Below are 23,775 nucleotides of genomic sequence, written 5' to 3'. Positions count from 1 at the left end.
TGAGAAGGGGTAGATAGCAGGAACATACTGTCATCCTGAATCTTCTCAGCAATGCCAGATGCAAGGACCTCACTCCTTGACAGCCCCGTGATGCGGAGCACCACCTTCTCCAGAGAATTCATGAAGTGTAGGCTTGCCTGTTCACTGCAGGGCTCTACTATTCCCTGGATTCTCTGCAGCCCGGTGCCGAAATCAGGCCTGGTGCCGGTTTGGTGATTCTCCGGGCCCTGAATATCTGCACGTTCTCGAATTATGCAGTGAGGCTGGGGGGCCAATGCCAGAGGCCCGCCCAGTGATACACCGCTACTGATTGGCCAAGTTCCCGATGGCGTGGAACTAACATGTTATGACCGGTTGGGATGCTCGCGTGGTGGCTGCGGACTCGGTCCGTGGCCGCCCTGGTGGGGTGTGGAGCACTGAGGGGGGGGGGGGGGGGGGGGAGCCTTATGGGCAGCCGGGGGAGAGATCGGGCTGGACGGATCCTCGGGAGCTCGGCCGATCAGAGGGGGTGGTGCTTACATGATCCAGAAGCATCTGCGGTCCAAGTTCGCCATGGCGCTTGGTGCGGCCGCTGGACGGGCCCGTATCCGCATCCAAAGCTGCATGAAGCACTCCGGTCCCTCCTAGCCCCCTGAAGGTAAGTGAATCGGGTTGTAATTCTTTCAGGGAAATTCGGGAGTGCAACTCCAGCATTTTTACGCCGGCGTGGGGACATAGCCCAATTTTGGGAGAATCCCGCCCCCTATGAGAATGGGGCATCTTGTCCAGCAGGAGAGAGGACAGGCTGATTGTGAGTGTCTTGCATATGTTGGGAAAATGTTACTTTCTTTAACTGAAGTTGTGTGGAAGCATCAGGAGGCGTTTGTCAGTGTGTGCGTGAGCTAGAGTATCTGAATGTTAGTCATCAGTTCAGATTGCAAGCAATTGCTATTAAGTGAAAGTGAATGATGGGGGTTGATTGGCATTGAAAAGTGTGAGAGATTGATGGTGCAGGTGGGGTAAGCGATGTGATGTGAGTATCCATTCACTGACCTTGACCATCCGTAGGAGGTCATTGAGCTTCTTCCAGCACTGAAGCCAGGTCCTCAGGGTCAGACTCCGGGAATTGGAATAAAAACAGAAGATGCTGGAAAAACTCAGCACTGGGTTCTTCAGTTTCCTCCCATAGTCCAAAGATGTGCTGGTTAGGTGGATTGGCAAAGCAAAATTGCCCCTTAGTGTCCAAATATGTGCTGGTTAGGTGGGGTTATGGGGATAGGGTGGGGTGTGGGCTGAGGTGGGGTGCTCTTTGGAGGGTCAGTGCCGACTCGATGGGCCGTATGGCCTACTTCCGCACTGTAGGGATTCTACATTTCTATGATAAAAGGATTAAAATGAAATCAGTAACAGATGGGAAGTAATATAATTGGATATAGCTGTTAACAAAAACTACTCGCACAAAATGTCTTGTTAGTTGTGTAACATTTAGGAAGGTGACTATAACATGAACAGGTTTAGTATTCTTTGGAAGAATTTTATCATATCACCTGTCCTTTTTGAAAACTTTAGTCACATGGTGAAGCCTCCCATTGACCTACGATACACCTGTGATCTTATACACCTGCGATCTTCTCTGCATAAATTGTTGGGATTAATTTTGCCACTGTTGCATTCCATATCATTGTGATTGAAACTGCTGTTAGTTTTAATGACACTGTAGTCTCCACAATGCCAAGAACCATTTTGTTGGGTCTCCAGCACAACTCGCCCGCATGCAGATTTCCACTTACTGCAGAGATCTCGAATAATTGAGAATATTTACACCATTTCCTCAAAGTTTTCGCATCATTACAACAAAGGTTACAATGAACGAACAATGTAAATCCTGCAGAATTCAATTTGTTGTTTCACAGAGAAGAACTAGGCAAACCAAACAAAAAGGTTCATTTGGATTGGTTGGGAATGCAGTGAAAAATGGCAAAATGGCATTTATCGTGGTCAAATGCAAAAATAATTGGGGAGATCTTTATGGCAGCACGGTAGCACAAGTGATTAGCACTGTGGCTTCAAAGCGCCAGTGTCCCAGGTTCGATTCTCCGCTGGGTCACTGCCTGTGCGGAGTCTGCACGTTCTCCCCGTGTCTGCGTGGGTTTTGTCCGGGCGCTCCGGTTTCCTCCCACAGTCCAAAGACGTGCAGGTTAGGTGGCTTGGCCATGATAAATTTCCCTTAGTGACCAAAAAGGTTAGGAGGGGTTATTGGGTTACGGGTATAGGGTAGAAGTGAGGGCTTAAGTGGGTCGGTGCAGAGTCGATGGGCCGAATGGTCTCCTTCTGCACTGTATGTTCTATGTTCTATCTTGGTCTTTGTTGCAGGAATGTTAATCAGGCAGTGTAGATGACCTGCCCCTTGAAATGAATGGAATGAAAAGTGGGTGGGTTTTACAAAGGGATGATCATGGATGCTGTTAAGAAGAAAATCTACCTCAGTAAATCAGTAGAAATATAAATTGCCACAAGGGTTTATGAAAGGAGCAATCTGGCAGTATTGAGGGTTCCTCACAGAAACAATAGTGTAATAAAGAAAGCGAATCAAATCTTGTGTAATGAGCAGGACAAAGCCTCTTTCCAGTAGATTAAACTGAGTTTGTGTAAGGCACGGCTGCCATAAGATCACAAGACCATAAGACGCAGGAGCAGAAGTAGGTCACTCGGCCCATTGACTCTGTTCTGCCATTCAATGAGATCATGGCTGATCAGAAATAATCCTCAACTCCACTTTTCCACCTCCCTCAATTCCTTTACGGTTCAGAAATCTATCTATCTTTGTCTGAAAAATATCCAACGAGGTAGCCTCAACTGTTTCAGTGGGCAGGCAATTCCACAGATTTACAAGCCTTTGGATGAAGAAGTTCTTCCTCAACTCAGTCCTAATTCTGCTCCTCCTTATTTTGAGGCTATGCCCCCTAGTTCTAGTTTCACCCACCAATAGAAACAACCTCCCTGCTTCTATCTTACCTATTCCCTTCATAATTTTATATGTTTCTATCAGACCCCCCCCTCATTCTTCTAAATTCCAATGGTATAGACCCCGTCTACTCAGTCTCTCCTCATAAGCCAAACCTCGCCACTGTAGAATCAACCCAGTGAATCACCTCTGCACCCCATCCAGTGCTATTACATCCTTTCTCAAGTAAAAAGACCAAAACTCTACACAATACTCCAAGTGTGGCCTCACCAGTGCCATATACAGCTGCAACATAACATCCCTGTTTTTAAATGAAATGAAATGAAATGAAAATCGCTTATTGTCACGAGTAGGCTTCAATGAAGTTACTGTGAAAAGCCCCTAGTCGCCACATTCCGACGCCTGTCGGGGGAGGCTGGTACGGGAATCGAACCGTGCTGCTGGCCTGCTTTAAAAGCCAGCGATTTAGCTGAGTGAGCTAAACTAGCCCCTAGCTAAACCAGCAATGAAGGACAGAATTCAATTTGCCTTCTTAATTATCTGCTGAATCTGCAAGCCAACTTTTTGTGATTCATGCACAAGGACACCCAGGTCCCTCTGCACAGCAGTATGCTGCAATTTATTACAATTTAACTAATAGTCCATTTTGCTGTTACTCCTACCAAATGGATGACCTCGCAGTTACCAACATTGTACTCCATCTGCCCTGACCCTTGACCACTCACTTAAACTGTCTATATCCCTCTGCAGACTTTCAGTGTCCTCTGCACAATTTGCTCTACCACTCACCTTAGGGTAATCTGTGAACTTTGACACATTACACTTGGTCCCCAACTCCAAATAATCGATGTAAATTGTAAACAATTGTGATCCCAAACTGATCCCTGAGGCACACCACTAGCCACTGATCGCCAACCAGAAAAATGCCATTTATCCCCATTCTTCGTTTTCATTTAACCAATCCTCTGTCCGTGCTACTACATTATCCGTAACACCGTGCATGCATCCTTATCTTACGCAGCAGCCTTTTGTGCTGCACCTTGTCGAGTGCCTTCTGAAAATCCAGATACACCACATCCACCGTTCCCCGTTATCCACCGTACTCGTAATGTCCTCAAAGAATTCCCGTAAATTAGTTAATCATGACCTGCCTTTCGTGAACCCATGCTCCATCTGCCCAATGGGACAATTTCTATCCAGATGTCTCGCTATTTCTTCCTTGACAATAGATTCAAGCATTTTCCCCACTACAGAAGTTAAGCTAACCGGCCTATAGTTACCCGCCTTTCGTTTACCTCCTTTTTTAAAAGTATGGTCACATTTGCTGTTTTCCAATCTGCCGGGACTACCCCAGAGTCCAGCAAATTTTGGTAAATTACCACAAGTGAGTTTGTTATTTCCCCTGCCACCTCTTTTAGTATCCTGGGATGCATTCCATCAGGGCCTGGAAACTTGTCTACCTTTAGCCCCCATTAGCGTGCCCAAAACTACCTCCTTCGTGGCGATGATCGTTTTTAGATCCTCAACTGCCATAGCCTCCTTGCGAATAATTATTGCCATGTTATTTGTGTCCCCCACTGTGAAGACCGACACAAAATACCTGTTCAACGCCTCAGCCATTTCTTCATTTCCCATTATTAAACCCTTTCTCTTCCTCTGAAGGTATTTATTTTTATAAATTTAGAGTGTTCAATTCATTTTTTTCAATTCAGGAGCAATTTTGGTGTGGCCAATCCACCTACGCTGCACATTTTTGAGATGTGGGGGCGAAACCCACGCAAACACGGGGCGAATGTGCAAACTCCACATGGACAGTGACCCAGAGCCAGGATTGAACCTGGGGGCTTGGTGCCGTGAGGCTGCAGAGCTAACCCACTGCGCCGCTGTGCTGCCCTTATTATGGGCCAGGGTTTAGGGAACAACAAAGTATATCATGGAGTTCACCTGACACACAACTTTAACGAGATTTTGTTTCTGGGGAGCAAATGTTTATTCTATGAATCCAGTTAACATTTTATAAACATACAGTAAACATATTATCAACTACAAACACTAATACTTTCTCAAATACAATATTCTGTAGGTAATTCTTAATAACTTCGCAAACAACATCCACAAGTTAAACCCTTTTCAAATAAAGACAGCAGGTTTAAATTCTCTCCAGAAACAAGTATTACTTTGAAATCATCAAGTGATTTTTAGATTGCAGAGAGAACATAACATCTTCTTGCTGTGAATGCAGCTCTTCACCTCTGAAAATGGAACCAAAAAAACACACTGCAGCTGCCAGCTCAAAATGAAAGTGAAAGACAGGCAGACAACCCAGCTCCACCCACACTCTGCCATCACTGCAGCTATTTGATAAACACCAATTTCTTAAAGGTACATCCACCTGGCACCTTCTATAGGAAATTAGAATTAGAACAGTACAGCACAGAACAGGCCCTTCGGCCCTCGATGTTGTGCCGAGCAATGATCACCCTACTCAAGCTGACATATACCTATAGCAGTAACCCAACAACCCCCATTAACCTTATTTTTTAGGACACTAAGGGCAATTTAGCCTGGCCAATCCACCTAACCCGCACATCTTTGGACTGTGGGAGGAAACCGGAGCACCCGGAGGAAACCCACGCACACACGGGGAGGATGTGCAGACTCCGCACAGACAGTGACCCAGCCGGGAATCGAACCTGGGACCCTGGAGCTGTGAAGCATTTATGGTAACCACCATGCTACCGTGCTGCCCCTAAAATGTTGACCTTAGCCACTCATTTTCATTTTATATAATTTTAAACCGTTCTGCTATCTGTTTTTATATTCTGAGCTAGTTTATTCTCATAAATTATCTTACTTTTCTTTATAGCTTTTTATGTGGCTTTCTGTTAGCATTTAAAGATTTCCCAATCCTCTAATTTCCCACTAATCTTTGCAACTTTGTATACATTTTCTTTCAATTTGATACTTTCCTTTATTTCCTGAGATATCCATGGCTGATTATCCCTTTTACTCTTCACTGGTATATACTTTTGCTGAGCACTGTGAAAAACCACTTTAAAAGTCCTCCACTGTTCCTCAATTGTCCCACCATAAAGCCTTTGCTCCCAGTCTACTTTCACCAACTCCTCCTTCATTCCATTGTAATCTCCTTTTTTTAAGCACAAACTTTGGTATTGGATTTTACCTTCTCAGCCTCTATCTATATTTTAAATTCAACCATATTGTGATCGCTCCTTCCGAGAGAATCCCTAACTACGAGATCATTAATTATTCCTGTCTCATTACACAGGACCAGATCCAGATAGCTTGCTTCCTCATAGGTTCCATTACATAATGTCCATGGAAACTGTTTGGATACATGGATACATTCTATGGACATCTTGTCAAGACTGCCTTGACCGGTCTGGTTTGAACAATCGACATGTAGATTAAAATCTCCCATGACAACTGCCAACCCATTTTTAAAAGCATCAGTTATTTCAGTTTTACCAGCCCGACCGTGATGTCATTATTTGGTGGCCTAAGGACTATACTTATCAGCGATCTTTTCTCCTTACTATTAATAATTTCCACCCAAATAGATTCAATCTTTTTCTCCAGAGAACTTATTATAATGTCTCAGTACGTCCTAATGTCACCCTTACATATCAGAGCTACACCACCTTCCTTACCTTCCTATCTGCCCTTCCGAATAGTCTGATACCTCTGGACATTTAACTCTCAGGCGTGATCACTCTGCAACCATGTCTCTGTAATTAGCGCCGGCCCTAGGGTTGCTGTCGCGCCGGGCAAGCTGAACTTCGGCGCCCTTCGGGGGGGCCGAGGGGGGGGGCGGGGCCGAGGGGGGGGGCTGAGGGGGGGTGAGGGGGGGCGGGGCCGAGGGGCAGGGCCGAGGGGGGGCCGAGGGGGGGGGCTGGGCCGGGGGGAGGTGAGGGGCGGGCGGGGGCGGGGGGGGGGGTGGGGGGGGGTGGGGGGGGGGGCGAGGGGCCGAGGGGCTGAGGGGGGGGCGGGGCCGAGGGGCCGAGGGGGGGGGAGGGGCCGACGGGGGTGGCCATGGGGGGGGCGGGGCCGAGGGGGGGCCGAGGGCCGAGGGGGGGGCCGAGGGGAGAGGGGGGCCAAGGGGGGGGGGGCGAGGGGAGAGGGGGGGGCCGAGGGGAGGGGGGGCGAGGGGAGGGGGGTCAGGGGGGGCCGAGGGGGGGGGCGAAGGGGGGGAGCCGAGCCCAGGGCCGAGGGGGGGCAGGCCCGAGGCCAAGGGGGGGCGGGCCCGAGGCCGAGGGGGGGGCGAGGCCGAGGGGGGGGCGGGGCTGAGGCCGAGGGGGGGCGGGCCGAGGGGGGGGCGGGGGCGGGGCCGGGGGCGGCGGACGGAGGGGCGACGGGGGGCGGCGGACGGAGGTCGGAGGGGGGCGGATGGGCCGCCCTGGGGGAGAGCGGCCACCGCGCATGCGCTGGTTGGCACCGGCCCAACTGCGCATGCGCGGGACCCGAGTCTCTGGCGCCCTCTAGCACATGGCGCCCCGGGCGACTGCCCGAGTTGCCGGTACCTTGGGCCGGCCCTGTCTGTAATGGCCAATAAATCATATTCATTCGCGATGATTTGTGCCGTCAACTAATTTACCTTATTTCAAATGTTATGAGCATTCAAGTAAAGTCGTCTTATGATATTTTTTTACCTTCTTTTTGAATCATAACACCTCCATTAATAACATCTCCTGAGTTTTTCTTCCTTTTTACTTTTTTCATAATTTCCCCTGTAGTTGAACTTTCCTCCTCACCTGCTCACCTGCTGCTTTGCTTCTCATCAACCATTATTTGACCAATAGTTTCACCCATCCCTTTCCTCCAATTACTAGTTTAAAGTCCTTGTGACCACCCTATTTATCCTTTCCACGAGAACATTGGTCCCAGATCGGTTTAGGTGAAGACCGTTCCAACGGTACAGATCCCTCCAGTTCCAATACTGATGCCAATGCCCCACGAAAAGGAACCCCTATTTCCCGCACCATTCCTTTACACATGTGTTTACTTCCCAAATTTTCTCATCCCTGCACCAATTTGCACGTGGTTCAGGTAGTAATCCAGAGATTATAACCCTTGAGGTCCTGTTCTTTAATTTAGTTCCTAGCCTGATAATCCCCCAACAGGTTCTCTTTCCTAATTTTGCCTATGTTGTTTGTCTCAACATGGATCACAACAACTGGATCCTCCCCCTCCCACTCCAATATCTTTTCAAGCCAGTCAGAGATGTCCCTCACCCTGGCACTGGACAGGCAACATAAGGACACCTCTCATTCTTCGAAACTCCAATGAGTATAGGTCCAATCTACTTAGCATCTCCTCATAAGAATGTCCCTTCATACCCAGGAACAAATTAATGAGCCTTCTCTGGAATGTCTCCAATGCCAGTATCTTTCCTCAGATAAGGGAACCAAAATTGTTCGCAGTATTCCAGATGTGGTCTAACAAGTGCCTTGCATAGTTTTAGCAGGGTTTTCCTATTGTTATACTCCAGTACCTTTGAAATAAAAGCCAACATTCAATTTGCCTTCCCAATTACCTGACGAACGTGCATGTTAGCTTTTTGTGACTGGCGGTAATACTATCAAGAATCTGATTGCCGGGCAGCACGGTGGCACAGTGGTTAGCATCGCTGCCTACGGCGCTGAGGATCCGGGTTCTAATCCCGGCCCTGGGTCACTATCCATGTAGAGTTTGCACATTCTCCCCGTGTCTGCGTAGATTTTACCTCCACAACCCAAAAGATGTGCAGGATAGGTGGATTGGCCACACTAAATTGCCCCTCAATTGGAAAAGGTAATTGGGTACTCTAAATTTTTTTTTAAATTTAAAAAAAGAATCTGATTGCCAGACAATTAAACTTTGTGTCTCAGAGGTACATTGTAAAAGGCACCCAGCATGACACCTAACTTAAAGCATCTGAGCAGTGTGGAGTAGGGTGGGGATTTGAAGATATGGAATTATTTACTCTTTAGAGGGAAAAGGTCAGGGGAGATAACCGTGCAGTATTCAAAATTCTTCAGGGTCTAGATTAGTTGGACCCGGCTAACATGTTTGAGATCGTCAGAAACGTTAGGGCAAAGAAAATGGAGCAAGCTTAGAAAAAAGATTCACAAACAATTTTGAATTAATTATTAAATGCAAAAAAGGAGACAGATATGACACAAAAAATACAGGGAACAAATTGGATATTTATGGGAGTGGACATTTGAAGTGCAGAAAGGTTTGAATTGACTAAATGGACCGTAGATTCTTCTGCTGTGTTGAATTTTCCCATGTTGCTATTGTGCCATTAGGAGGCAACATACTTTTACAATTGATGGACATTTTATTAGCAAACAGAATCTTGCCAATAAGTCTTGAGGGAGAAAATAGTTTTGTTTCAGTTAGAATGCAAACTTCATGATTTGCAAAAATATGTTCTGGTAAGCAGCATTCACACATTATGATTTATTCATAGCTATATGCTTTGGTTGGGAAAAAATAGATTTCAAGTAAATGTAAGTTGTAATGCAATTTACATCTTCATATCTAACAATGTCATTGTCTTTGATTAATTAACTGGAGTGAGGACTGTGATGTGTGAAGACTTTGTGGAATAGCAATGAGAATAACGTGGAAGTGCTGTTTTGGATATGCTGAGATTCAAATGAGTTTAATTCAATCACACTGCTGGTGCTGAAAGATTTCTGTTTTATTTATTCATGATATTCTTATTGGTGACCTTAGTCAGTGAGTGGAAATGCGGTTCTGTTTTTACAATTTTTTTCTCATTAATTTTATTTTCTTCCCTTATCTGTGCATCCCTTCGCCTGAAGGCGCTAAGTTATGATATTCAACCTCAAGAGGAATATCATTGTTGTCCTCCACACTGTCCTCAACGGATGTGCACATATGCAACAGAGGTCATTGCAATTGGGACTGAAACATTGATTAAATCTCCTCTTCTATGTCCCTGGGTGTTTCGAACACTATCACTGCCCAAACTAAAATCAGCTCAATCAGCACAAACCAAAGATTAAACATAAGTCTTCACGTTGATATGGCCGCTCCAATGTCTCAGCAAGTTTATCCTGTAAAATGTAGTGTTGCGTTTGATAGTCAGGTAAGCTCATGGCTCAATAGGCTTGATAATTCTTATTGAGAGAATCAACCCTAGATCAATTGTGCTCTGGAACCCCCATTATCTATTGAAAAGGAGAGAATCTGCTTTCCTCTCCATCCCTCATGGAGATGATATAAAAAGGCAGATACTCAACATTCTGTCTCATATATACAATTTAGATTGGAACAGGAATGGAAACTTGCATTGTACAAATTAATTTTAACACGAATGTGTTTAATTTAAACACACTATTCTGACAGATAACAAGGATTGCAGATAATAAGAATATACATTTTGATACAACAACATAAAATAAAGCTGGCAATGATAAAAATGAAGGTATTTGTGCACCAAACTAGCAGTGCTATATAATGGGACGAATTTTCTCTTAATATGCAGACAGTGATAACATAATGAGCACTTAATGGAAAATAGCTTAATTTGTTGTGGTAAACAATGTTGGGTATTCTATCCTGGCATTTCCCGCTAACCAACTCTATTTGAATGCAGGGAGAAGCAGAACCCAATGGCAATATGAAAGTCAGTAATGATGGAGGAGCACACTCACAAATCCCTGATAGAATACTGAACTTTTCATCAGTATTTACAAACGAGAGGGGCCATATTGTTGGAGAGGACAGTGTGAAACAGACTCGTAAGCTCGAGGAGATACTTGTTAGGAAGGAAGATGTGTTGGGCATTTTGAAAAACTTGAGGATAGACAAGTCCCCCGGGCCTGACGGGATATATCCAAGGATTCTATGGGAAGCAAGAAATGAAATTGCAGAGCCGTTGGCAATGATCTTTCCGTCCTCGCTGTCAACAGGGGTGGTACCAGGGGATTGGAGAGTGGCAAATATCGTGCCCCTGTTCAAAAAGGGAATAGGGATAACCCTGGGAATTACAGGCCAGTTAGTCTTACTTCGGTGGTAGGCAAAGTAATGGGAAAGGGACTGAGGGATAGGATTTCTGAGCATCTGGAAAGACACTGCTTGATTAGGGATAGTCAGCACGGATTTGTGAGGGGTAGGTCTTGCCTTACAAGACTTATTGACTTCTTTGAGGAGGTGACCAAGCATGTGGATGAAGGTAAAGCAGTGGATGTAGTGTACATGGATTTTAGTAAGGCATTTGATCAGGTTCCCCATGGTAGGTTTATTCAGAAAGTAAGGAGGCACGGGATAGTGGGAAATTTGGCCAGTTGGATAACGAACTGGCTAACCGATAGAAGTCAAAGAGTGGTGGTGGATGGCAAATATTCAGCCTGGAGCCCAGCTACCAGTGGCGTACCGCAGGGATCAGTACCGCGAGCCAGCATTCAAAGTTTTTAAAAGTGATGTTTCCCTTTGTATATCAGTGTCAACAGGAACATCAAAAACAGATGGGATGTTTGACAATACTGGAAGAACTCAGCAGGTCAGGCAACAGCTGTTGGTAAAGAAACAGAGTCATCATTTCGGGTCAATGATCTTTGGTCAGAACTGTACATAATGGGACGTGATTCAGTGGCCTCGTTGTGCTCGAGGGAATAGTGGGAGAGGGCAGAACGAGAACAGCGCCATGTGCGAAACTGTTTGCGATGCAACTGCCCGCTCCCGTAGCTGAAATCAGGGTCCTGCCATAGCGTGGCAAGAAACCAATAATCACCACTTAAGCCCTATTTCCGTAGAATTGATGGGAGTCACCCCATACTCCCGTGGTCCAGCCACCTCCCCAGCCAACTATTAAAAATGTGAACCTGGCGAAGGACGTCTGCGGTGAGTCGACAATTAGATCGTGGGCACTGGGTTTGCTGTCCTTATGTTCGGAAGGGTGGGGGAAGGAGGGAAGGTGGGATGGGTCCAACAATTTCAGGGAGGGACCAGAAGACCAGCCACAGGCTGCAGGACAGGTGGGAGCAGCAAGTGTCCGCCTTACCCGAAGGGCTAGGGCGACCCTCATTCATGCTTGCTTCACAAAGTACGTGTGGTGAAGGGATTTTCATGTTTCACAAGTGTTCAACACTACCCCACTCTCCCCATTAACCCCTCAACCCCCCGTCCCCAACACACATCCCCCTCTCTTACACCCTCCCTAAAACCCTCTCCTCCCCCCTACTCCTTCCCTGATCCTCGACGTGCTTCGCCTTCCTTGCTCTCCCGCTACTTCTAGGTGTGTCCCCAGGATATAAATCAGAGATGGAAGCAGCCTGCTGCTGACCATGTCATGGGCCTTTGATACCCCTGACTGGCATCGTCTGGGGCCAGAGGGCCCCGGCAACCTTGACAGTGGAACATGCACAGCCATGTCACCGTATTCTGAGTGCTGACTGCGAGTCACGGCATCATCAGCCAGGTGGAACTTGGAGGAGCTGGTGGCCACCATCCCCACGCCATCAGAAGGATTGGATTGGCAACCAACACCCCATCTTCCGTAAGTGTCCATAGGGCCCTGGGGTCACCTCAGAATGAAGGAGCAGCTGAACTGAGCCCCGGCTGCCCCTGTGGCTCTGCCGGCCTTGGCGGCTCCCCAATGGCGGCACCATGGTATTGCCACCTTCAGCGATGCTCCTCAGTGATTGAGACCTGCTCTGCAGTGCTTCAGCAATGCCCACCTGTGACTGGGATAAGCTCCGCAGAGCTTAGGCTATTCCCACCTGAGACCGGGACATAGAACATACAGTGCAGAAGGAGGCCATTCAGCCCATCGAGTCTGCACCGACCCACTTAAACCCCCGCCTCCACCCCAACCCCGGAATCCAGTAAACCCACTTAACCTTTTTGGACTCTAAGTGCAATTTAGCATGGCCAATCCACCTAACCTGCATGTCTTTGGACTGTGGGCGGAAACTGGAGCACCTGGAGGAAACCCACGCAGACACGGAGAGAACATGCAGACTTCGCACAGACAGTGACCCAGCGGGGAATCGAACCTGGGACCCTGGTGCTGTGAAGCCACAGTGCTATCCACTTGTAGCACAAGTTCCACAGAGCATGTTCAGCAGCACCTCATCAAGGTGTTTATCTACTGAGGACCTGCGCCATGGCCGTCTCCAACTGCGTCACGCCTTGGACACCTCCACTCATATTGCTGATGTTCTGCACCAGATTCTGCACTGCGATACTGGTGCCATCTTCTGCGCCCATAGCCTCTGGGACTCCTTCAATGGGCTATGGAGCTGCTGTAGTGTTGCTGACATTTCCCTCTGAATGCACCCTAATGTCTGTATCAGCTCTGCGTAAACCTGTTCCAGAGGCTCAGCATCTGACTGGGTCCCAGCTGGGACCTGGGATGTAACAAACATCTGACTGCTGTCTCGCCTGCACGATACTACCTCCACTTAATGTGCAACAGCAACTGTGTGGTGCTCATTAGAATATGCCCTAGAAGCCTGTCCACTAACATTGTTCCCCAATGTGCATGTCTCTTCACTGGTGGAGAGTGAGGATGAATGCTGTGATGCATCGATAGTGCGATCCTCGGAGCAACTCTCCAAGGTGGTCTCATGGGAGGCAGTGGGGGGGGGACCCCGGATGGGCTGGCGCCGCTGGCTGGAGATCCTGCGGGAGAATGGACATGTGGTCAGTGGGAGGGATGTGGTGAGAGAGAGGGATAGCAACTCACGCATGCCAATCCATCCGGTGGATCCTTACCTCTGAGATGAGCAATGGCCTCCACGTTGGTAAGCACTCCGTACTCAACCACCCCCATGACCTCCAGGGCCCGTTCCTCGAATGTCGTGAGGATTCTGATATCCGTCCCTTCCCAACATTTGAGGAACAGCGGGCGGGATTCTCCGCAAATGCAGAAAATCGTAAAGGCTGCTGTGGGACAGGCCGTGACCCACGGCAGCCTTCACGCCCACTTCCGGGGCCGATTCTCCCCCCCGGGTGGGGCTAGGAGCACGGCCCCGTGCGTCAAGGCCGCACGTCAAGCATCACGCCGGCTGACACGGCCGACGCCGGCCTGGCAAGACGGGGCGGCTTGATCTTGCGGGCCTGAGGAGGGAAAAGAGTGCATCCGTTACGGATGCACGGCCCGCGATCGGTGGGCACCGATCACGGGCCTATGCCCCCTTTGGCACAGCCGTGGTACTGCCGTGCCAATCGGACCCCCAGATGCCCCAAATGGGCATCTGTTGCCCGCTTCACGATGGCAGCGAGCACGTGTGTTTGCTGCCGTGTTGAAACGGACGTGAAGGCCCGGCCACTCGGCCCATCGGCCTCGGAGAATCGCCGCGGCAATTCGTGGCGTGGGTCGGGCGTGGGGGGGAGAATAGCGGGAGGGCGTGGAAAATGTCAGGAGGCCCTCCCGCTATTCTCCCACCCGGCGTGGGGGGTGGAGAATTGCGCCCAGCATCTCCTGCAGAGAGACAGAGGGAGTTGTTAGCCGCATGCGTGGTTCTTCGCAGAGAGGTGTTCTGGGAGGAGTGTGGTTGGGAAGGGGTCTTGGGGTTGGGCGAAGATTTCAGGGAGGGATTTGGGCAAGGGTTTGGGGTGGGAATGATATGGGCGGCTCAGGGCATGGTCATAGTGCTGGGCAGGGATGTACCTAGTGCAGGTTTGTGGATTGGTAATGGGGGGGGGTGCTGGTGCCAACTCATGTGGCCTGGTGTTGGTTGTTGACTTTCCTGTGGCACTGGGTGCCGGTCATGCTGTCCGAGCTGACGGCTGCTGCCACTTCATCCCATGGGGCACTAATTGCCCTGTGGCTCACCTTCCGGGCCACTCGGGAAAAGAGGATAGCCCTCCTGGCCTCAACCACCTCCAAGAGCCTCCCCAGCTCTGTATCCCTGAATCCCGGTGGTACAGTGGACAGCACTGCTGTCTCACGGAGCCAAGGTCCCTGGTTTGATCCCGGCTCTGGGTCATTGTCCGTGGAGAGTTTGCACATTGTCCCTGTGTTTGCGTGGGTTTCGCCCCCACAACCCAAATATGTGCAGGGTAGGTAGATTAGCCACGTTAAATTGTCCCTTAATTGGAAAAAGATGAATGGGGTACTCTAAATTTATAAAAGAAAATAAAATGATCATCAGAAAAAAAGACACATCCCAAAGGTTAACCTCTGTGGTCAATATTGTGTTCAGAACCCTGCTGATGTTACCTGTGAGAGAGTCTCAAAACCCTGAAGGGTGCGGGCAGCACGGTGGCGCAGTGATTAGCATTGCTGCCTATGGCGCTGTGGACCTGGGTTCGAATCCCGGCTCTGGGTCATTGTCCGTGGAGAGTTTGCACATTCTCCCCGTGTCTGCGTGGGTTTCGCCCCCACAACCCAAAAGATGTGCAGAGTAGGTCGATTGGCCACGTTAAATTTCCCCTTAATTGGAAAAAATAATTGGGTACTCTAAATTTATTCTTTAAAAAACCCTGAAGGGTAACTTGAAACACTGATTCTGAGTGGTGTATTTTTGTTCGGCATAATATGAGGAAACAATGTCCAACCCAGTATGGAATCCATCCTTTTGTTGTGTGAACAATTAATAACGAATATTTATTAAAGTAAAAGAAAAGAAAGACAAAAGACCAAAGTATACTATGACACTTAAGTACACCATTTTATCTGAAGTTACCGCTTGTTCGCAAAACATGCCCCCCATTTCCTGAACTCACATGAGATACTCTTTTCCCAAAGAACATCCAATATTAGTAACTCTATATGCCAAATCCAGTTAATAGTTACAGCATGGTACCGGTTAGGTGACCAAGTCTGGGAAAATGTCTCTTCTTGGTTCAGCGAAAGCACAGAACTACGCCTTTTAGGGGAGAGTCTCTGCAAGTTGCTGTGGATTTAAATGGTGGTTTGGATTACACATGGAACTCTCCTGTCAGACTGTTGAATGGAAACTAACCTGCCTCCCCAATTTGAGGGTCAAAAGTTATACCATTTGATATTCCACTCTGTGGACTCTGCTGTCTACCTCATTCAAATTCCTTGCATTTAGAAGTTACCAACTGATCTGGTAACCAATGTTTATGATATGTTTATATACATGGCCATTCGCAGCTAGACTCCTGCTAATCTTGTTCCTGGTTTGGTATTTTATTTTCATTTCAAATTCACTGTTAATCTCGTGAATCTACTACATCCCTGGCAATTGGAATGCATCAAGCTGTTTACTTAGTCCAATAAAATCCGATGGTTGAAATAATAATGAAGGCTAGAAATTGAAAAACAGGCAGTTCACAACTTTAGGGAGACTTTTCAGGGTTCTGAAACAAACTGAGGATTATAAGGAATAGAATGTTTAATTGGTATGTGCAGTCAGATGTGAACATTGGACCCTGGATGTTGAAATAAGAAAACTGGAGGCGTTTGATTTATAGTGCCTTAGACACATGCTAAAAATTAGTTGAACATGAAGAACAACTAATGAGAGGGTCCTTGAACTAGCAAAAGAAAAGAGAAATATTGAGGCTGATTAAGATACGAAAAGTGGTTTAATATAGACACATTATTTGTGACTAACAAACACATTTTTGAGTTATACTCATCCAAAACATTGATGGTAATAGATGAAAAAACAAACAAAGAACTCTATAGATAAGGTAGATGGACAATAGTTGATATAATCCAACAGTTTATAGATGAAGGATAAAAAGGACTTGCCCTCCTTGACCAATAATGTCCAAACGCACTTTACTTTTGGAGTGTAGTCCTATTGCAGGAAATGCGGCAGCCAACTTGCACACAAACTCCTACAAACACCAATATGATAGTGACAGGTAATTGTTTTTTGTGAGGTTTCTTGAGGGACAACTATTGGCCATGCATCAGGATAACATTGTGCTGGCTCTTCTTCCAAATACTTCCATGGGATCTTGCCTCCATTCACCTGAGAATGAAGGCAGGTCTCAGATTAATGTTTCATCTGAGAAATGGCACTACTAGCAGTTCAGGAATCTCTCAGAACTGCACTGGAGTGTCAGTCTATATTTTTATGTTAATATCCGAGACTCAGATGTGAGAGTGCCACCAACTAAACCATATATTAGAAAAGAATGATGTGTTGGTTGTTAGCTGACAGAGGGAAGAAGATATCGGAAGCTAGGTAGATGAACAGCTAGAGATCAAACCAATGATAAGTGGGGAAAAAAGATTAAAATGTCTACAATGCACTTGCACACGTATGAACTTTATTACAATTTTTAACAAACATTTAATGATCCAGGAACAATGACTTGCACCATTTGTTTTTATTATCCCTGACAGGAACTGGAATTACCCATCAGTATTGTTATGTAGACAAACTACCTTATTTTGATTCAAAGTACTGCCTATGTGTTCAAAAGGACCAGGTTTTGTTTCTTTACACTGTTTTTTCCCCAATTCAGAGGTAATTTAGCATGGCCAATCCACCTACCCTGCACATCTTTTGGGTTGTGGGACTGAGACCCACGCAGACATGGGGGGAATGTGCAAACTCCACACGGACATTGACCCAGGGCCGGGATCGAACCCGGGTCCTCGGCGCCATGAGGCAACAGTGCTCACCACTGCGCCACCGTGCTACCCTTCAAAAGGATCAGTTGTGTTGGAAATTGCTGGGCTTGAGCATCAGCAGGGACTTAGGCCAGAATTGTCCAGTCCCCCCACTGCTGGGGGACCCCGCGGCGAGGCCCGAGAGCCCACTGCAATCTCCGTTCACATCGGTGGGTTCAGATGATCCCGCTGGCATGAAGAGTTATAAAGTTCCGCCCTTAGAACCAGGAATATGTTATGCTGCTCGTCAGTTCAACGAGATCATAGCTGATCTGCACTGCAACTGTATTAGCCCGCCGATGCTGTATTTTGCCAAATACAAAAAATCTATATCATTTTGTAATTTTTCAACTGACCAGCTGGCCTCAACAGCTTCTTGACAGAGAAGATTTACCCTTGTAAATCTTTCTGATTTACCCTTGGTGTGAAAAAGTACTTCCTGATATCACCCCTGAATCATGAATCAACTCATTCCAATTTTAAGATTTGTTTTCAGCTTCTTCTGAACCACTCGACCAGAGGAAATAATTGCTTTCAATGTACCCTTTTAAATTCTTTCATCAAAAGCAAAGTACCGCGGATGCTGGAACAGTTTTGATGAAACTCATCAACTTGAATGTTAACTCTGTTACCTTCTGCACACATCTTGTGTTATGACACCCTGGGCTAGCCCGGGGTCAATTCCAGCCCCACTTGATCCAGAGTCGTACACCAGTGAAATTAGATTTATTTAAATACCCAAGGGGCGGGGTTCTCCAACCCGCTAGTCCTGTTTTCCAGATCGGCGTTCCCCCAGGCAGCAGCACGGTTCTCTGTTCCTGCAGCCAGCCAATGAGGTTACCCCGTTGCGGGATGCAAACCTTGAGCGAGCCCGACGCCATTGGGTCCGCAGCATCGGAAATGGTCCCAACCCTGGATTCTCCACCACATTGAGAATTCGGCTGCCGGTGGCACATGGCGTTGAATCAAGCCAATGTCTTTCTGAAGTTCAAGCTTCTAGTTTGTTTACTTCATTTCTTCCAGGCTTGGTATGGTCTTCTCAAGGTAAGTTTGTTTACCTTCCCTGCAGACTCAGCATCATTTCAGGTTCACCGTAAAGGGTATGCTCGACATTCGCTGCTTTCAGAACAAAATATCTTCTTGCACTTCAGCCCCGGAAGAGCAACAAGCTGTTAGTTTTGATACACTTAAAAGATCTTCAGCTTCCACCTATAGACAGCAGGCAGCAGAGAGAGAAAGTGCCTCCCTTCACTTTTGAGGTTTGATCACTTCTGGAAGGTTCTCTCAGAAACATTGTGCACCAGAAACCAATCATTCTCAGTTGTCAGGCAGAACACTATCCTTGGCAACCCACTGGTTGCCAGTTAACCAATCTGTTACTGTGCATCATGCACCAAAAGCTGTGAGGTTTGTTTCCATTTTTCTCACAGAGAGTGCCTCACCAAGACCATGGTTTGAATATTTACAACTACTCAGGACCCTGCAATTGTCGCTTTCCTGCAAAACTAGTTCCTCCCATGAGTTAGTGAATGGCTATCACTTATTTTGTTTTGCTGAAACAGGATAATGTATGCACTTGTTCTTTTCTGTCTGCAAAGAACAGGGCCTTGTATTAGTACGCATAGCTTCCAGTACACGGAAATGAGCCGCACTGTGAGTGAGACTGACAATCTTAAATTGGTTGTCAACATAATTGTTCCCGCACTGAGGATTATTGAGAAAATGCTGTCTAATCGCGGAATAATTGGTAATGTTGGACACTGTGTTTTGAGTTTTGCAAGCACGGGCGGGTTGTGTATGGTCAATACTTTGCCTGTTGCAAACAACGGAAGGAACCTTTTGTGCTCTCCACCTCGCGATGCCAATAGTGAGAATCGCATCAGGTGAAAAAATCACGCAAAATGGAAAATATGCAATTTGCGCCTTCTCAGGGCAGAGGCCTCACGAGTGACCCCCACCCTCAGGATCATTATTTGTCTCCTTGGACTACATCACGTTCAATCTGGTCCAGGCCTACTAGTATGCCTGGTCTAACCTTCCTGCGGCATTGTGTGCTGGTCCTCCTGGTGATGCTGTTAGCTCTGCCACCACCTCCTAGGAACTGGTCAGCAGTGTGGGCTTGCGTCTGTGATCCACTCGAGGGAAGAGGGTTTCCCTCCTCTTCTCACTGGCATGGAGCAATAGGTCCACCTCGAACTCCCGGACAGGGGAGTGGGGGCAGCTATTCTCTGATCCATCGTCTTGATGTAGTGAGTGTGTGGTAAGTAGAAAGCTTAAAAACAGCCCCATCTGCTAGGCTCTTTTACGTAAATTCTGGCCCCAGTGGTTACAATCCTTTTGGACTGGGAATTCATTTCAATTTGTGCCCGCAGAGTGTTGGCCCATTTGCACGCTCTGACTTGCTTACTGAATAGCGCCCCCAAAGGAAAAGCGAATCGCTCACTATTCAGTTGCGGCGGGACCCAGATTTGCATATTCAAGTGAATAGTTAGCCTCACTTGAATATGTCTATGTTGGATCTAGCCAGCACCCAGGATTGAATCCCCTTGCTTTGGAGACCCAGGCCAGGAGCCATTTAGCACTGATCTCCACAAACATAGACCAGGTGAAATGGTACTTGGGGTTCCCGCACAAGATTAGAGGCCTCTGGCTGGTCGGTCTCTGAATAGGGTGGTACGGTGGCACTGCAGATGCCACTTGGCACCTTGGCATTGCCAGCCTGGCATCCTGGCACCACGGTGTGTCTAAATGGCACTGCCAGTCTGGCACCCTGACAGTGTCCCTGCCAGATGTCCAAGTGGCATTTTGTCTGGGATCGCCGGGAGGGGGAGGGGGGTGACCTTGCACTTACAGGGTGGGGTGAGGGGTGCTCTAATCAGTAATTTGGGGCATTGGGGGAGTCCGGTGGTTACGCAAGGAGTTGTTAATGAAATGTGGGCATTTCTGGGTGTGCTAGTATTTATTGCCCATCCCTGTGGGCATTTCTTAACATAGACATAGACATAGAACAGTACAGCACAGAACAGGCCCTTCGGCCCTCAATGTTGTGCCGAGCCATGATCACCCTTCTCAAACCCACGTATCCACCCTATACCCGTAACCCAACAACTCCCCCCCCCCTTAACCTTACTTTTATTAGGACACTACGGGCAATTTAGCATGGCCAATCCACCTAACCTGCACATCTTTGGACTGTGGGAGGAAACCGAAGCACCCGGAGGAAACCCACGCACACAGGGGGAGGACGTGCACACAGACAGTGACCCAGCAGGGAATCGAACCTGGGACCCTGGAGCTGTGAAGCATTTATGCTAACCACCATGCTACCCTGCTGCCCTTAAAGAGACAACCACATTGTTCTGGATCTGGCTGACAGATTTCCTTCTCTAAAGGGCAACCGTGAACCAGATGGGCTTTTACAACAATGATTTCATGGTCATCTTTAGACTTTTCATTCCAACTTTTTTTTATTGAATTCTGGTTGGCACTGACAAGCTGTCATAGCGCTCCTAAATAATGCACAATTGATTATTAACATATAAACTACACTCATCCACAACTAATCTCTGTACTATTATAAATTATGATCTGCTCTTACTCACACTATTCTTACTTCAGTCTGTCTCTAGCTAACTCCTTCACTTCTTGCTCCCTCAAGATTTAGCATCAATGTTTCATACACTTATTATTCTAGCTCCTTCTAGTGGTAGTTCTTAGACATCTCATCAACCCTTGCAGTTCTTATATTTATGATAATACCACAGGAATGAGAGCCCCTGCTACCTCCATGGTGGGGCTGGGAGCCGTTCAGTTTCAGTTTTTATTGGGGCACCTTTTGAACATGGTGCCATCATCTCTTTGGAACTAGTTACCGGCTCTATGAGGCCCCAGTACACCAGAGTGACAGTGTAAACCATGCCCGCTCATTTTATTTTCTCTAAGAGGCTCACTATTTGGAGAGAAACTGGGGCAGTTACACGCCAGTTTTCAGTCTGAACATGACATTTTGCCAAATTCTGGTAAGACTCCACACAATCTAATTGGATATCACATAATGGCTCCTTCCATCTGCATCCATCATTAGGGAAGGTCCTATTTATGACTGTCCTTTGAACCAATACATCAGAATCTGTAAGGAACATGGAAAAAAAATTGTTTGATTGCTTTCTCCCCTCCCTGCAAACATCAATATTGGATTGAACCACTTTTCTTCAGCCCATTATTGTGAACATGTTAACAAACTAATATCATCAGTTTTGTTCATTAAAAGGAGATGATCTGGTCAAAACTGACTGGAAATCCATTGGAGATCTGGTGCAACAAATAGTGACCAACTATTTTCTGCGCATTCAGCTTTGTTCCCAGTCTCCCAATATTAAGTTTGAAGTGTGCCAGAAGCATCTACCAATTTGTTACTGGATCCAGGGGGGTAGCCAGAAAGTCCTGCCCAATGTGTGCTGCCGGCATACACAGGTGGCTGGCGGGACCTCTCCTGAATTTTATGGGTGGCGGCAAATTACGTTCCGTCCTATTAAGAACAGCAGTCCAACCTCCAAGAGCTGCCAGCCCAATCAGACAGCCAGCAACTCAGCAATACCCCCTAGAAGCAGTGACCACTGCTTGAAGCAGGCAGGGGTGCTATACTCTGCAAATGGCAGGCAGAAAATACCTTTAAAAAAATACAGGGCTGAGTACTAGAGTCTATTCTGTAGCAATATATGAGAGGCCTTTTGAAAGTCAAGCTCAACCGCACCAACCTCATTCGCCTTTTTCTGATACTTCAGCAAAGAATTCCATCAAGATTGTCAAACATACCTTCTGCAAATCTGAGCTTGCTTTCAGCTATTAACCTATATTTTTTCAAGTGCCAATTAATTTTGTTCATATTGTGTTCAAATGGAACACATATGCTTCTGAATTGGGCACTCTACGATTTTAACTTAATAGATTTCTCAGTGGCCTAATTCAGCGACTGACCAAAATAAAAATCAATAAAACAATATGCAAATGTACTATGCTCATCAATCCCACTCCATCTCGTCATGCGTTTATTTTATATATCATAAATCCCTTGCCAGAAAAAACCTTGAGACCAGGCTGTTGCTTTTTCCATGGCAACCCCTCAGCCAATCAAAGTTGACTTGCCAACTAATAAACACCTTTTTACCTGCACCATAAATTGTCAGGATCATTTGAAATTTTGGAATTCTTATGTTTGTTGTAATGAGTTCAGGATGAAAACTTCAGCTACACATCTCCCTTTTCAACAATGAATCAATTTGCGTAATTCCTGGGGAATTCCTCTCTATTCCCAAAGATAATCAAACAAGCTTCAGGAGGCTGCATAAAACAGTTTCCACTAATCCCAACTACTCCACAATCAATATTTCTATAACTTGAGGTGCCCTTCTAAATCAAGAAGGCGTCTAGCTCTCTTTTGAAGTTCCACTGGGAGTGTATACTTTGATGATGTGTTCCAGAAGGTGTTGATTCCTTATGAAAGAAAATACTTTGTAGCATCTTTGACGTTGTAATTTATATTCTTGTTGCCCTGTTCCCTGATTCCTAATTAATCCAAACAACATTGCCAACTGGCTGATAATAGCTTTTTTCGTCTCCCAGTGTCATTTCAGGAAGTTGAAACACATTCAGACATGTATATCCATTACAAGTATTCTAGACTGCATTAAGTCTCGGATTAAGTTTGATCTACACCTCAAAAGCTCAAAAATGGTGTTTCTCAGAATTATTCATGTCTTCCTTTAGAACATAGAACGATACAGCGCAGTACAGGCCCTTCGGCCCACGATGTTGCACCGACATGGGAAGTCAAAAACTAAAGGCCATCTAACCTACACTATGCCATTATCATCCATATGCTTATCCAATAAACTTTTAAATGCCCTCAATGTTGGCGAGTTCACTACTGTTGCAGGTAGGGCATTCCACGGCCTCACCACTCTTTGCGTAAAAAATGTACCTCTGACCTCTGTCCTATATCTATTACCCCTCAATTTATGGCTATGTCCCCTCGTGCTAGCCACCTCCATCCGCGGGAGAAGGCTCTCACTGTCCACCCTATCTAACCCTCTGATCATTTTGTATGCCTCTATTAAGTCACCTCTTAACCTTCTTCTCTCTAACGAAAACAACCTCAAGTCCATCAGCCTTTCCTCATAAGATTTTCCCTCCATACCAGGCAACATCCTGGTAAATCTCCTCTGCACCCGTTACAAAACTTCCACGTCCCTCC

General features: G+C 46.8%; 1 protein-coding gene across 2 annotated transcripts in view; it reads left to right on the top strand.

Annotated features, from left to right (window-relative positions):
• Positions 1-23,775, top strand: part of tenm1 (teneurin transmembrane protein 1) — a 1,865,819-nt gene that overhangs the window by 174,024 nt on the left and 1,668,020 nt on the right. The window contains exon 1 of one of the 2 annotated variants that reach the window (XM_038774908.1): positions 18,304-18,566. The exons of the other annotated variant lie outside the window; for it this stretch is intronic. The gene's annotated coding sequence lies outside the window, so the exon portion shown is untranslated. Of the gene's footprint in view, positions 1-18,303; positions 18,567-23,775 lie in introns of those variants that run through there. 2 annotated transcript variants of the gene reach the window in all.

This window comes from Scyliorhinus canicula, chromosome 17, assembly GCF_902713615.1.
Source record: "Scyliorhinus canicula chromosome 17, sScyCan1.1, whole genome shotgun sequence".
Taxonomy (NCBI): Eukaryota; Metazoa; Chordata; class Chondrichthyes; order Carcharhiniformes; family Scyliorhinidae; genus Scyliorhinus; species Scyliorhinus canicula.
Note: the sequence above shows the minus strand (reverse complement) of the source record. Positions and strands in the feature narration are given on the sequence as shown.